Below are 12,921 nucleotides of genomic sequence, written 5' to 3' on the forward strand. Positions count from 1 at the left end.
TATTTAAGTAGTTGGTTTCCCCATAGGTTTGAGTCCGAGGACCATGCAATACTTTGGTTCTGTCCAAAACTTGATATTTAAGTAGTTGGTTTCCCCATAGGTTTGAGTCCGAGGACCATGCAATACCTTGGTTCTGTCCAAAACTTGATATTTAAGTAGTTGGTTTCCCCATAGGTTTGAGTCCGAGGACCAGGCAATACCTTGGTTCTGTCCAAACTTGATTTCTAAGTAGTTGGTTTCCCCATAGGTTTGAGTCCGAGGACTATGCAATACATTGGTTCTGTCCAAAACTTGATTTCTAAGTAGTTGGTTTCCCCATAAGTTTGAGTCCGAGGACCATGCAATACCTTGATTCTGTCCAAAACTTGATATTTAAGTAGTTGGTTTCCCTATAGGTTTGAGTCCGAGGACCATGCAATACCTTAGTTCTGTCCAAAACTTGATATTTAAGTAGTTGGTTTCCCCATAGGTTTGAGTTCAAGGACCATGCAATACCTTGGTTCTGTCCAAAACTTGATTTTTAAGTAGTTGGTTTCTCCATAGGTTTGAGTCCGAGGACCAGGCAATACCTTGGTTCTGTCAAAAACTTGATTTCTAAGTAGTTGGGGGAATTAACCCCTTAGCTATGGCGCGAGACCTTGGTTTAGGGGGATTAGCTCCTCGGCCAAGCCCCTAGAACCATCCGTGCTGCTGACGCTACGTAGCGCAGCCTCTAGTGAAGAAACGTAGCCCCTAGTGGAACTTTACGCTAGAACACTACAACCGGTTGTTGGAAATGACAAAGAGACTGTCTCGACCTACAGCCTATGCCAACACACAAGCCTTTCCCACAGACGGCGCCAATTGTAAGGACATGATTCGTAACGACCCCAAGATAATATTGGGCTCGTACGTAAAGAGGGCCCAAACAATATCATTTATAGAGCGTGGGTTTGAAAGGCTAGGCCTTGGTCACCGGACGATGGTTTTTCGTGGTGTTCATACATAATTAAATCGTGTTCGCTCTAGGAGTCTTTCTCTTGGAGGCGAGCTGGGAGGCTCTGGTTTTTGGCCATTTTTCCCAGCCCCTTTTCCCGGATCGCTTCTCCCTCTTTTTATATTAGCCTGTGTTCCTTATCCTTCGTCCACGTGTAGGATCGATTTTTCCAAGACTGATACTTGTCCTATCAGCCCATACCCAGAGTGGTTGGGGGTGATTGTAAAAGTTGAAGAGCATGACTCTGTCAGGTGCAGAATGCTTTATGGCAGTTCTGGCAGCCTTTTAATCGTGCCGTTCCGCACTATGATCACTCTTCCTTTTAGGGGCATTTATGGCATGCCGAGCAGGAGCTCGTCCTCGGCCATTTCCTTAGATCGTCCTTGACTCTCATGGTGCGTCCTCTGCCCTGTATCTCCTCGGCGCAGGCCTTGGGTCTTAACATGAAATGGGCTGGGGTCACAAACTCTCTGGCCCCACACTTTTAATTAGGATCCAAGTCTTGGAATAGATTACTTCCGCAGAATTTGGATTTGGAACATTGTCTCAAATTGACAGTCAGTTGAACTCTTTAGATTGGCTGCGATATTTGAATACCATATGTATATATAGAAGGTTTTTTTTTTTTTTTTTTAATTTCTTTTTTTTCGCGCTAAATAGATGTAGTGTAAAAAACTAGAGGAACGAATGAATGATCTAATTCCATTCAATGATCAAAAAGTGAATATAGTGTACAGGTGGCTTTGCTTTTGAAAACCAAAACAGGCCAGCCAATTAATGAGCTCATGCCATGCTGATATTAGGTTACACATGATGAGGATGTGACAACCTAAACTGTATATGAACTTTGTCTTAGTATTACAGAACAATTTGTTACATTCAAAAAGTCTTTCCAAGATACACGTCGTTCAATTTATCTCCTCAGGCTCAAAGAGATCTTCTAACACTCCCCCTCAACATTGAAGACACGGTTTGTGGATTCTCACTTTGACAAACAACAATGAGAATTGAAAATAGTCCAATACTTTAGTAAACAGATCAACTAACCGAAGAGTACGTACGTAGTGGAAACATGTAATGTGCAAACCAATCCTTCTTGGATTTTATCTCGGATCAAGTGGCAGTCAATCACTAGATACGTGTTTGGTGTGTTCATGAAATACAGGATTGGTTGCTATATGTAAAGTGGCTAAGTGGCTTTATTGTTACAAAAAAGCAATGTAGCTTACGGGTGTAAAACATTTAATCACGAAGTAGTTACATAAGCCAAACTAATTCACTAACAGTAAACGTCATGGAACGATACTCAATTTCTATTGATGATTTTGATACTATGGTTTGCTCTTTTGATTTCCATGACATCAAAAAGCCTCTTAAGAAAACACAATATCCAATGGTAAACTAATGTGTTTCTAGGCAACTAGCCCAATCAGCATCAGGAAATGCTTTAAGATGAAAGGATGATGAAGATGGAAAAAATAAATCCCAAGCTACTGTTTCCTTGATTTATTGAAGGATATGAAATGTAGCATGTAAGTGAGGTGCTCTAGGCTTGTCTAGGAAATGACTCAACTTCTGAACAACATATGTGATATCTAGTTTGGTTAAAGTAAGATACAATAATCATCGAATAAGTCTTCTATAAGAACTAGTATCTTTTAGCAATTCCCCATCTCACTTAGAGAGCTTCAACTTTTGATCCATAGGGAATCTAATGGTTGGCAGCCCAACATTAATGCATATTGATGATACTGGAAACAATACCACCAATGAGTCGCACGCTCCTCACTCGATCGCAAATGGCACCTGCACAACGAAAAGAAATAACCTAGCAGAGAGCACCGGTGTGGTACTGGCCGAATACCCTCCGAAGGTCAAGTTAGAACTATTCTCACTGCTCTAGAGTGCTAGAGAGGGTAAAATTACGCGTACCTTGGATCACGAGGGTGTTAAGGTTTTTATAGTAGCAAGGGTCATCCTTCTTTTCCTTGGAGTAGAAGTCTTTTCCTTATAGGAGTCCTTTTGGGCGTATTTTCCGGGATCCTTTCCTTATAGGAGTCCTTTTGAATATTCTCTAGCGTGGGGAACAAGTCAACTTTTGACTTATACGATTGGTCCGTCAGCCTCAATGTATCTCCTTCAGCTTTTTGGGCGTCACTTGGTGAAACCGTCAATCATTGGGGGTCTGTTGCTACATCCGTCAGTCATCGATCCGTCTATTTATGTATGGAAGGCAGCGTAGCACCGTTAGTCTGAGGCTCTCTCCTTTTATCCTCGTCAGTTGCCCCCTACTCTATATGCCTGACGTTTTAAACCGTCAGCATGTGGAGTTACTAAAAAAAGATTTACGAATGATTCCTCGGGCCGCGAGCTATTTAATGCAAGCCCACGTGGCGCGCGGTAGTTGGTCTCGTTTCTGGGCACAGGCGTCGCCTCGCGTTTCGTGCGTTTTCCCCCTATATAAATATCATGCTTTGCTTCATTTTGTCATTTTAACTTCGCAGATCTTTTTAATAGAGAAACCGTCACTCTTACGTTTTGCTCCGTCAGCTCTTACCAGTGCCGTCATACTTTGTTCCATTTATTCAAGATCTATTTCACCTGTAAGTTCCTCTTCCTCTTTTCTTTCCTTTTGAATTTTTATTTTCTTTCATCGAGAACGTCAGTCTAGGAACTTAGGGTGTATCCGTCACTTGTAGGTAGTCAGATGTCAAGTGACGCGTCGAGTGATCAGTCGTCAGTCCGCGATGGAGCGGGCTACGACGAAGTCTTTGGCTCAGGTCAAGAGTCCGACGGCTTTTTGGAGTCGTCAGGAAGAGAAACGTCCGCCCAATCCCTTAGTATTGATGTAGAGGACCGTGTTGAGGGAGTCAGGGAAGAGGTGTTAAGTGAGGTTGAGGTCGAGAGGATCGACAAGGAAGTTGTTGACGACGGGAACTGGGAGGAAGGTGTCGTAGAGGTAGATAGTGACGAAGATGGGGGTGACGGTAGCGAGGTTAGTAGTGACGGTAATGAGGATGAGGATGACGAAGAGTCCAGTGAGGGAACTTCAGGGAGTTCTGGAGGTAACCGTCCCTTCATCCTTCCAGAGGAGTGGGCCGTCAATAAATTTCTCCCAAAGATGAGCAACAGAGTTTTTTCTGAGTTGCGTACCCGTTTTCAGATCCCGGATCATATTCCCCTCCGTCTCCCTAAAAAGAATGAGAAGTGTTATACAGGGAGAACGGCTGATGTGGGGATGTATGACGCCATGTTCGCAGCTGGCCTTAGGCTCCCACTGACGGCTTTACACCGTCAGCTGGTGGATTTCTTAGGATTGTCCGTCAGCCAGATCTCTCCGAATGCCTGGAGGATCTTTATTGGAGCTGAGGTTCTTTGGGGTCGCTTGAGTGGGGGGAACCGTCAACTTTCGCTAGACGAGTTCTTTTACTGCTACAGACCCCAGCATAAAGTATCCGCCAAGGGGACATATCACTTTGCACCTCGTGAAAAGAACTTAAGATTGGTGTTTGATATGCCGGATTCAAATAGGAATTGGAAAAATAGATTTTTCTTTGTTAAGGGGACGGACTGGGTGTGTCGTCCGGATGAATGGGATAAGTTGCCCGGGGGTTATTTTGATAACACTTGGGCTCATATTAGGGAGTCAGGTTGCCCCCGTCTCTTTCTTTTTACCGTCGCTTTTCATTTTCACCGTCTCTTTTTAACACTTTCCTTTTGTTTCAGCCATCACTCGTCCGGAGGTGTCTGACGAACAGAGGGATTTCATCCGTCGGATACTCACCATTTCACTTGAGCAACGTAGGTGTAGGGATTTGATAACCCTAGATACTCTACATTTGTATTGTGGTGGTCCTGAGCCGACGGTCGAAGCACGGAAGTTGGAAGAATTTTCAAGAAAACGTAAGAAAATGCGTTATTTAATCCGTCTGCTACTATTCATCCGTCAGATTACTTATCCGTTAGCTTTCTTTGTGCAGAGATGGAGGCTGCGAAGCAGAGGGTGAGGGCCGCTGCTGCTCGTAAGAAGGAAGAAGAAAAAGCGAAGGGGAAGGATGGAGCGTCAACTCCTCATTCCTCCTTGAAGGGCTCCATCAAGAGAAAATCTGACGGAAAGGATGATCCTCCTTCTAAGAAGGTGGCCGTCACCCCTACGGACGTGCCCTCCCAGAAGTCACCTCCCAAGCTTAGTCACGGTGCTGGGAAAGGAGTGATGACTTCCTCTGGTCCTGTCATTGAGGGGCCCCGTTGCTTGCTGACCCACAAGGATCACGCTGTCGAGAGTCTGGAGTCTCTTATCAAACAGACGGATCTGGATCCTTGTGCTCAGCTTGGGACGGATGACCTGGGGGCGTCAGCCTTCTTTGATATTGCGCGGGTATGTTTCCTACTTTTGTTAACCTGATATTTTTCCTTGCTTAATAGCTGACGGTTGTGCTTCCTTCAGGCCTTAGTTCGTGTTAAAGCACTTCAAGACCGTTGCACGGCCAAAGAAGGCGTCGTCTCTCGGGTGAGGAGGCACAATTCCACCCTGATGGATCAGCAGGCGCAATACAAGGAGGCCGTCCGTCTCTTGAACACAGATCTGAAGGACGTGAAGGAGAAGCTGGGAGAAGCAGAGGGTGAGCAGAAGAAACTTGAGGAGGAGGTTTCGTCTCTGCGTGCGCAGGTGGTGACGGCTGGGACTGACGCAGTTGAAAAGTTTAAGACAACTCAGTCCTTCATCGACTCTTGTGCTGATTACTATGGCGCAGGTTTTGATGATTGTCTGAAGCAAGTGTCGTTAGCTCATCCGGAGCTGGATCTGTCTGGAATCACCATGGACACTTCCGTTCCAATGACTCCTGCTGCTGACAGAGATGACGAACCCCTCAGCTTGGATTCTTTGCTTAATGATGCTGGTGTTGTTTTGGCCCAGCCTGCTGTCGCTACCCCTGCTGGGCCTTCAGATCAGATTGTGAAGGATAAAGCTGACGGGGTCTCCAAGGACGCTCCTGCCACTTAACCCTTTATTAGTTGTAATTTTTAAACAATGTCTTCAAGTGCCCGTATGTTTGTTGGGCTTTTTTGTTTGTAATTCAATCTATCCCTTGTTGTCCGTCATATAAACTTGACTTTTTATTTGATTAATTTTAATGAGATCGCCCATTATTTTTTGTATTTAGCCTTTTTGATTAGCTCGTTATCTTTACAGGCTTGTTGGTTGGAGAAACTTATTTGTAAGTAGTCTCATTTTTTGGTAAGACCGTCAATAAGTTGACCGTCTACCATATAAATTTTTCATCCATTGGACCGTCAGTTTTGAAGGCTCGATCCATATGAGAACTCTATTTATTGGACCGTTAGCTTTTAGCTTTAGCTTTTTCGGTCCGTTGTTTTGATGGCCGTTAGCCTCGATGCCTTTTGACATCTCTGTTGGACCGTCAGTTTTGAAGGCTCGATCCATATGAGCTCTTATTTGTTGGTCCGTCAGCTTTTAACTTTAGCCTTTTCGGACCGTTATCTTTATGGCCATTAGCCTTGATGTCTTTTGACATCTCCATTGGTCCGTCGGTTTTGAAGGCTCGATCCAAATGATAACTCTATCTATTGGACCGTCAGCTTTTAGCTTTAGCCTTCTCGAACCATTGTTTTCTTTGGCTTTTTAGCCTCGATGCCTTAACATCTTTCATTAGTCCGTCAGGCTTTTCCTTAGTCCGTGAGTTATGGACTTAGTCGTTCTTGGGTCGTAAACTTAGTGGACCGTCGGAGGAAAAATATACTTCAATGATTTCTGAATAAAACTCCTCTTATTGCCATGCATTTAAATAAAAGTAATTAAAACCAAACCCTGACCCTTGGGCTAAAAAAAAGTATTGTCGAAAAAACTAAAGCAAACGATAAATCTGAGGAGTTAAACTATAATTTGCTAAAAAGTAAAAGAAATTGGTCTTCATGCCGCTGCTTCTATTGGTAGTACTTCCGTAGGTGCTCGGTGTTCCATGGATGTGGTAGCTTCTGTCCCTCCAATGTTTCAAGGTGGTAAGTACCTTTTCTCTGCCACGACGAGATTCGGTAAGGACCTTCCCAATTGGGGCCGAGTTTCCCTTGGGTAGGGTCTCTAGCGGCGCCCATGACCTTCCTAAGAACAAGGTCTCCGACTTGGAAGTCTCTGTGTCGGACCCGAGAGTTGTAGTATTTGGCCATGCGATCCTGGTACCTAGCGAGCCTTTGTTCTGCTGCTGCCCTGATCTCATCCACTAGGTCGAGCTGTAGTCGCATAGCTTCATCGTTTTTGTCCTCATCATGGTTGTGTACCCTATAGCTTGCGAGTCCGACTTCTGCCGGGATGACTGCTTCGCTTCCGTACGTCAGGCGGAACGGTGTCTCTCCTGTTGGTGTTCTTGCCGTCGTCCTGTATGCCCATAGTACACTTGGCAATTCTTCGGGCCATATACCCTTTGCCCCCTCGAGCCGAGTCTTGATGATCTTGAGCAAGGATCGGTTTGTGACTTCGACTTGGCCATTAGCTTGAGGGTGGGCGGGGGAGGAGTAATGGTTCCTTATTCCCAACTGTGAGCAAAAATCCCGGAACTGGTCGTTGTCGAACTGTCTCCCGTTATCCGAGACAAAGACTCTAGGAATGCCAAACCTGCATACGATGCATCTCCAGACGAAGCTCCGAACGTTTTTCTCCGTAATCGTGGCTAATGCTTCAGCTTCCACCCATTTCGTGAAATAGTCGATGCCTACTACCAGGAATTTCAGCTGCCGCATAGCTGTAGGGAACGGTCCCATAATGTCTAATCCCCATTGTGCGAACGGCCATGGGGCTGTCATTGGGGTCAGCTCTTCGGTTGGTTGTCTAATGATATTGCTGAACCGTTGGCATTTGTCGCAGGCCCTGACATAGGCTTCGGCGTCCTTCTGCATGGTGGGCCAATAATACCCTGCTCGTACAAGCTTGTGTACCAATGATCTGGACCCTGAGTGGTTTCCGCAGATTCCTTCATGTACTTCTCTCATGACGTAGTCCGCCTCTTCCGCACCCAAGCATCTCAGATACGGTCGGGAGAAACCTCTCTTGTATAGGACGTCTTTTATCAGGACGAACCTTGCCGCCCGGACTTTAAGTTTCCTTGCGGCTTCCTTCTCGTCCGGTAAGACCCCGTTTTTTAGGTACGAAACCAACGGCGCTGCCCAGCCGCTGTCGGAGCATATTTCCTGCATATTGCTGAGATCTATTAGCGGGGAAAGCTGTACAAAGGAGAGTACATTACCAGGGACGATCATTCGTTCTGCTGAGGCGGCCTTCGCGAGACGATCCGCTCGCTCGTTTTCCTCTCTGGGAATCTGGATGATTTTGGCTTCTAGGTCGCCCACTCTTGTCCTTACTTCGTCAAAGTACTTCTTCATCTTTTCGCTCTTGCACTCGTAGTCACCATTTATCTGGTTGGTGATGACCTGTGAATCGCAGTAGACGACTACCCTTGCGGCTCCTGCTGCTTTGGCGAGGTCGAGTCCTGCTATTAGTGCCTCATATTCTGATTCATTATTGGTGGCGGGAAAGTTTAGACGGACCATACATTCAATGGTGTCTCCTTCAGGTGATAGTAACACAATGCCGGCCCCTGCGGCTTGCCTGTTGGATGATCCGTCCGTATGTATGCTCCATTGAGGGGACTCTGCTGCCCCCTGGTCCTCGTCATGGGTGAACTCAGCTATAAAGTCGGCGACAGCCTGTCCCTTGATGGCGGTCCGCGGACGATACTGAATGTCAAATTCGCTCAGCTCGATTGCCCATAATGCCAGCCGGCCCGCGGCCTCGGGGCTGCTCATTGCTCGCCGTAAAGGCTTGTCCGTCAGGACATTTACCGTGTGAGCTTGGAAGTACGGTTTGAGCTTTCGGGCTGCTGTAACCAATGCGAAGGCAAGTTTTTCCATCGGCGGGTATCTTTCCTCGGCACCGCGAAGCGCTCGGCTTGCGTAGTATACGGGTTTTTGCACTCTTTCTTCTTCTCTCATCAGGGCTGCGCTAACAGCTGCGGGGGAGACGGCCAGATAGAGAAAAAGCTCTTCTCCCGGCTGCGATGGGCTCAACAACGGTGGAGAGGAGAGGTAAATCTTCAATTCTTCGAACGCTTGCTGGCATTCGTTGGTCCATTCAAAGGATTTTTTCAATGTCCGGAAGAAGGGCAAACACTTGTCCGTTGCTCTCGACACGAACCTGTTGAGTGCCGCTATTTTTCCATTTAGGCTCTGTACCTCCTTTATACTTCTTGGTGGTGTCATTTCTATAATGGCTCGGATCTTATCCGGGTTCGCCTCGATTCCCCTTTGAGACACCATGAATCCCAAGAATTTTCCTGCCGTTACTCCAAAGGCGCATTTCCCTGGGTTGAGCTTCATATTATAGGAGCGGAGTGTATCAAATGTTTCTTTGAGATCTCCTAGATGATCTTCCTCCCTCCGGCTCTTAACTAGCATATCGTCCACGTAGACCTGGACATTCCTTCCAATCTGTTGTGCGAACATTTTGTTCATGAGCCTTTGGTACGTTGCGCCTGCGTTCTTTAAGCCGAAGGGCATGACCTTGTAACAGAATAGGCCTTGGCTGGTTACGAACGATGTTTTCTCCTGGTCGGCTTCGTGCATTCGGATTTGGTTGTATCCTGAAAAAGCGTCCATGAAGCTCAGCAACTGGTGTCGGGCCGTGGAATCAACTAGGACATCGACCCTGGGTAGGGGGTAGCTATCCTTGGGGCAAGCTTTGTTAAGGTCGGTGAAGTCCACACACATCCGCCATTTCCCGCTCGCTTTCTTCACCATTACTACATTTGCCAACCAGTCGGGATAGTACACTTCCCTGATGAAGCTTGCTTCCCGTAACTTTCTGACTTCCTCTGCTATGGCTCGGTCTCGCTCCGGGGCAAACACCCTCTTCTTTTGTCTGATGGGTGAAAAGGCGGGCGACACATTCAGCTTATGCACCATGATTGAAGGATCTATTCCTGGCATATCTTCATGACCCCATGCGAATACGTCTTGATTTTGCCTAAGGAATGTTATGAGCTCTTGACGGGTCGTGAGGCTAGCGAGTGTTCCAATTTTGGTCGTTCGGCCAGGATCGGAACTGTCAAGAGGTATTTCTTCTAGCTTCTCAACCGGCTCCGTCACCGTCCGGTGTTCTTCTATACTTAAAGTCTGAACCTGATCCTCCATTTCCACCATGGCTATGTAACATTCGCGCGCGGCCATCTGACTCCCGCGCAATTCCCCTACTCCGTAGTCAGTTGGGAACTTAATCATCAGGTGGTAGGTGGAGGTTACTGCCTTCCATGAGTTGAGCGTGGGTCGCCCGAGAATAGCGTTGTAAGCTGATGAGCAATCAACAACCAAGAACGTCACGTCCCTGGCTATCTGTTGGGGGTAATCACCCACAACTACGGATAAGGTGACCGCGCCCAGTGGGAATACTCGGCTCCCGCCGAAGCCGACAAGTGGGGCATTTGTTGGGATCAGTCGCCCCCTGTCGATTCTCATCTGCTGGAACGCGGTGTAGTATAAGATATCCGCTGAACTGCCATTGTCGACGAGCACCTGGTGCATATTGTAATCTCCTACACGCAAGCTGACGACGAGTGCATCGTCATGTGGATGGTGAAGGCGTCGTGCGTCTTCTTCTGAGAATCCGATTATGGGACCTTCTCTTCTTGCTATCTTCGGCACGGCTCCCGTCAGTTGAACATTCTGTATCATCCGGAGATAGGTCTTACGGGCCTTTTTGGATGACCCGGCAGCGGTCATCCCTCCTACGATCATCCTTATATCCCCAATTGGGGGTCTTGGTCGCTCGTTGTCCCGTCGGGGGTGCTGGTCTTGTGCGGGGGGATCCGCCCTCTCCTTGCTAACGAATCTCTGCAGCTTTCCTTGTCTAATAAGGGCTTCAATCTGCTGCTTGAGGTCATAACAATCTGCTGTGTCGTGGCCGTGGTCGCGGTGAAATCGGCAGTACTTATCTCGGGAACGTTTGTTGGGGTCGCTCTTCAGCTTTCCTGGGAACGTCAGCGATTCCTCGTCCTTGATCTGCATAAGGACTTGATCTATCGGGGCTGTTAGCGGAGTGAAGCTTGTGAACCTTCCCCCCGGGGGCTTAGGGCGTCTTTCGTCCCTTCGGTCCGTGGTTCTTGCCTTCTTTCGGTTTTGGTCCTGCCGTTCTCTTTTTCTAGGCCTCTCTTCCCGAGCTAAGAGTGCATCTTCAGCGTTCATATACTTTGTGGCACGATAAAGCACTTCCGACATGGTTTTTGGGTCGTTTTTGTATATGGAGAACAAAAACTTGCCCTTCTTTAAACCATTTGTAAATGCCGCGACAAGTATCTTGTCGTCAGCTTCGTCGATCGAGAGCGCCTCTTTGTTAAAGCGGGAGATGTAGGCTCTTAGAGTTTCGTCTTCCCGCTGCTTCATACTCATCAAGCAAGCCGTAGATTTCTTGTACCGATGGCCTCCAATAAAGTGTGCGGTAAACTGAGCGCTGAGTTCTTTGAAGGTGCTGATGGAGTTTGGGGCCAGTCGACTGAACCAAATCCTTGCTGCGCCCTTTAGCGTTGTAGGGAAGGCCCTGCACATGATGGCGTCCGCTACTCCTTGAAGGTGCATTAGGGTTTTGAAGGTCTCCAGGTGGTCCAGTGGGTCCTTGACCCCGTCATAACTGTCTATCTGCGGCATGCGGAACTTACTTGGCAACGGGTAGGAGTTGACGGTAGTGGTGAATGGTGAGTCCGTTCGGTTGACAAGGTCGTCCAGGTCGCTCGATACTCGTCCCTTGAGAGCATTCATCATAACCTCCATTTGTTCCTTCATGGCTTGCATCTCCGCGAGAACGAGGGGCGGAGTGGTTTCCGCGAGGGAGGGGATGCTCGTGTTCTGCCGTTCAGGTTTGCTCGGGGCGTTGCTGGCCTGGGGTCCTTCCTGGTTTCTCCTGTCAGCGCTGGTTCCTTCCTGTTCTGCTCCTTGGTTGTTGGGAGCTGCATTCTTCTGTCTCAATTGCTCTTCTAGGTCGTGATTTTGCTTCGTGAGGCGCTCCACGGCAGCGGCGAGCGTCCTCACCTGTCTTTCAAGCGCGGTTGTAGGAGTTTCTTCCTCTTGAATGTCGTTGTTGGTCGCCATTGAGCGAGTGAGTACCATGTAACTCTCTTGTCTTGAAAGCGAGAACGTGCTAAAGCGTTTCCCACAGACGGCGCCAACTGATGATACTGGAAACAATACCACCAATGAGTCGCACGCTCCTCACTCGATCGCAAATGGCACCTGCACAACGAAAAGAAATAACCTAGCAGAGAGCACCGGTGTGGTACCGGCCGAATACCCTCCGAAGGTCAAGTTAGAACTATTCTCACTGCTCTAGAGTGCTAGAGAGGGTAAAATTACGCGTACCTTGGATCACGAGGGTGTTAAGGTTTTTATAGTAGCAAGGGTCATCCTTCTTTTCCTTGGAGTAGAAGTCTTTTCCTTATAGGAGTCCTTTTGGGCGTATTTTCCGGGATCCTTTCCTTATAGGAGTCCTTTTGAATATTCTCTAGCGTGGGGAACAAGTCAACTTTTGACTTATACGATTGGTCCGTCAGCCTCAATGTATCTCCTTCAGCTTTTTGGGCGTCACTTGGTGAAACCGTCAATCATTGGGGGTCTGTTGCTACATCCGTCAGTCATCGATCCGTCTATTTATGTATGGAAGGCAGCGTAGCACCGTTAGTCTGAGGCTCTCTCCTTTTATCCTCGTCACATATTGGTCATGACATAATGAGATTCTCTTACTAGACCTTACCACCTCAAGAACAAGGAAGTATTTCAAAGGTTTAAGGTTAGTCAAGACAGATTGTAGATCATTAATTATTGGCTGTCAAAAATGTCATCCATGATCAGACTTAGATTGGGAGAAGCCATGACCCGCGAGATTAGTGGAA

The sequence above is a fragment of the Quercus robur genome, chromosome 11 (assembly GCF_932294415.1).
Source record: "Quercus robur chromosome 11, dhQueRobu3.1, whole genome shotgun sequence".
In the NCBI taxonomy this organism is placed as follows: Eukaryota; Viridiplantae; Streptophyta; class Magnoliopsida; order Fagales; family Fagaceae; genus Quercus; species Quercus robur.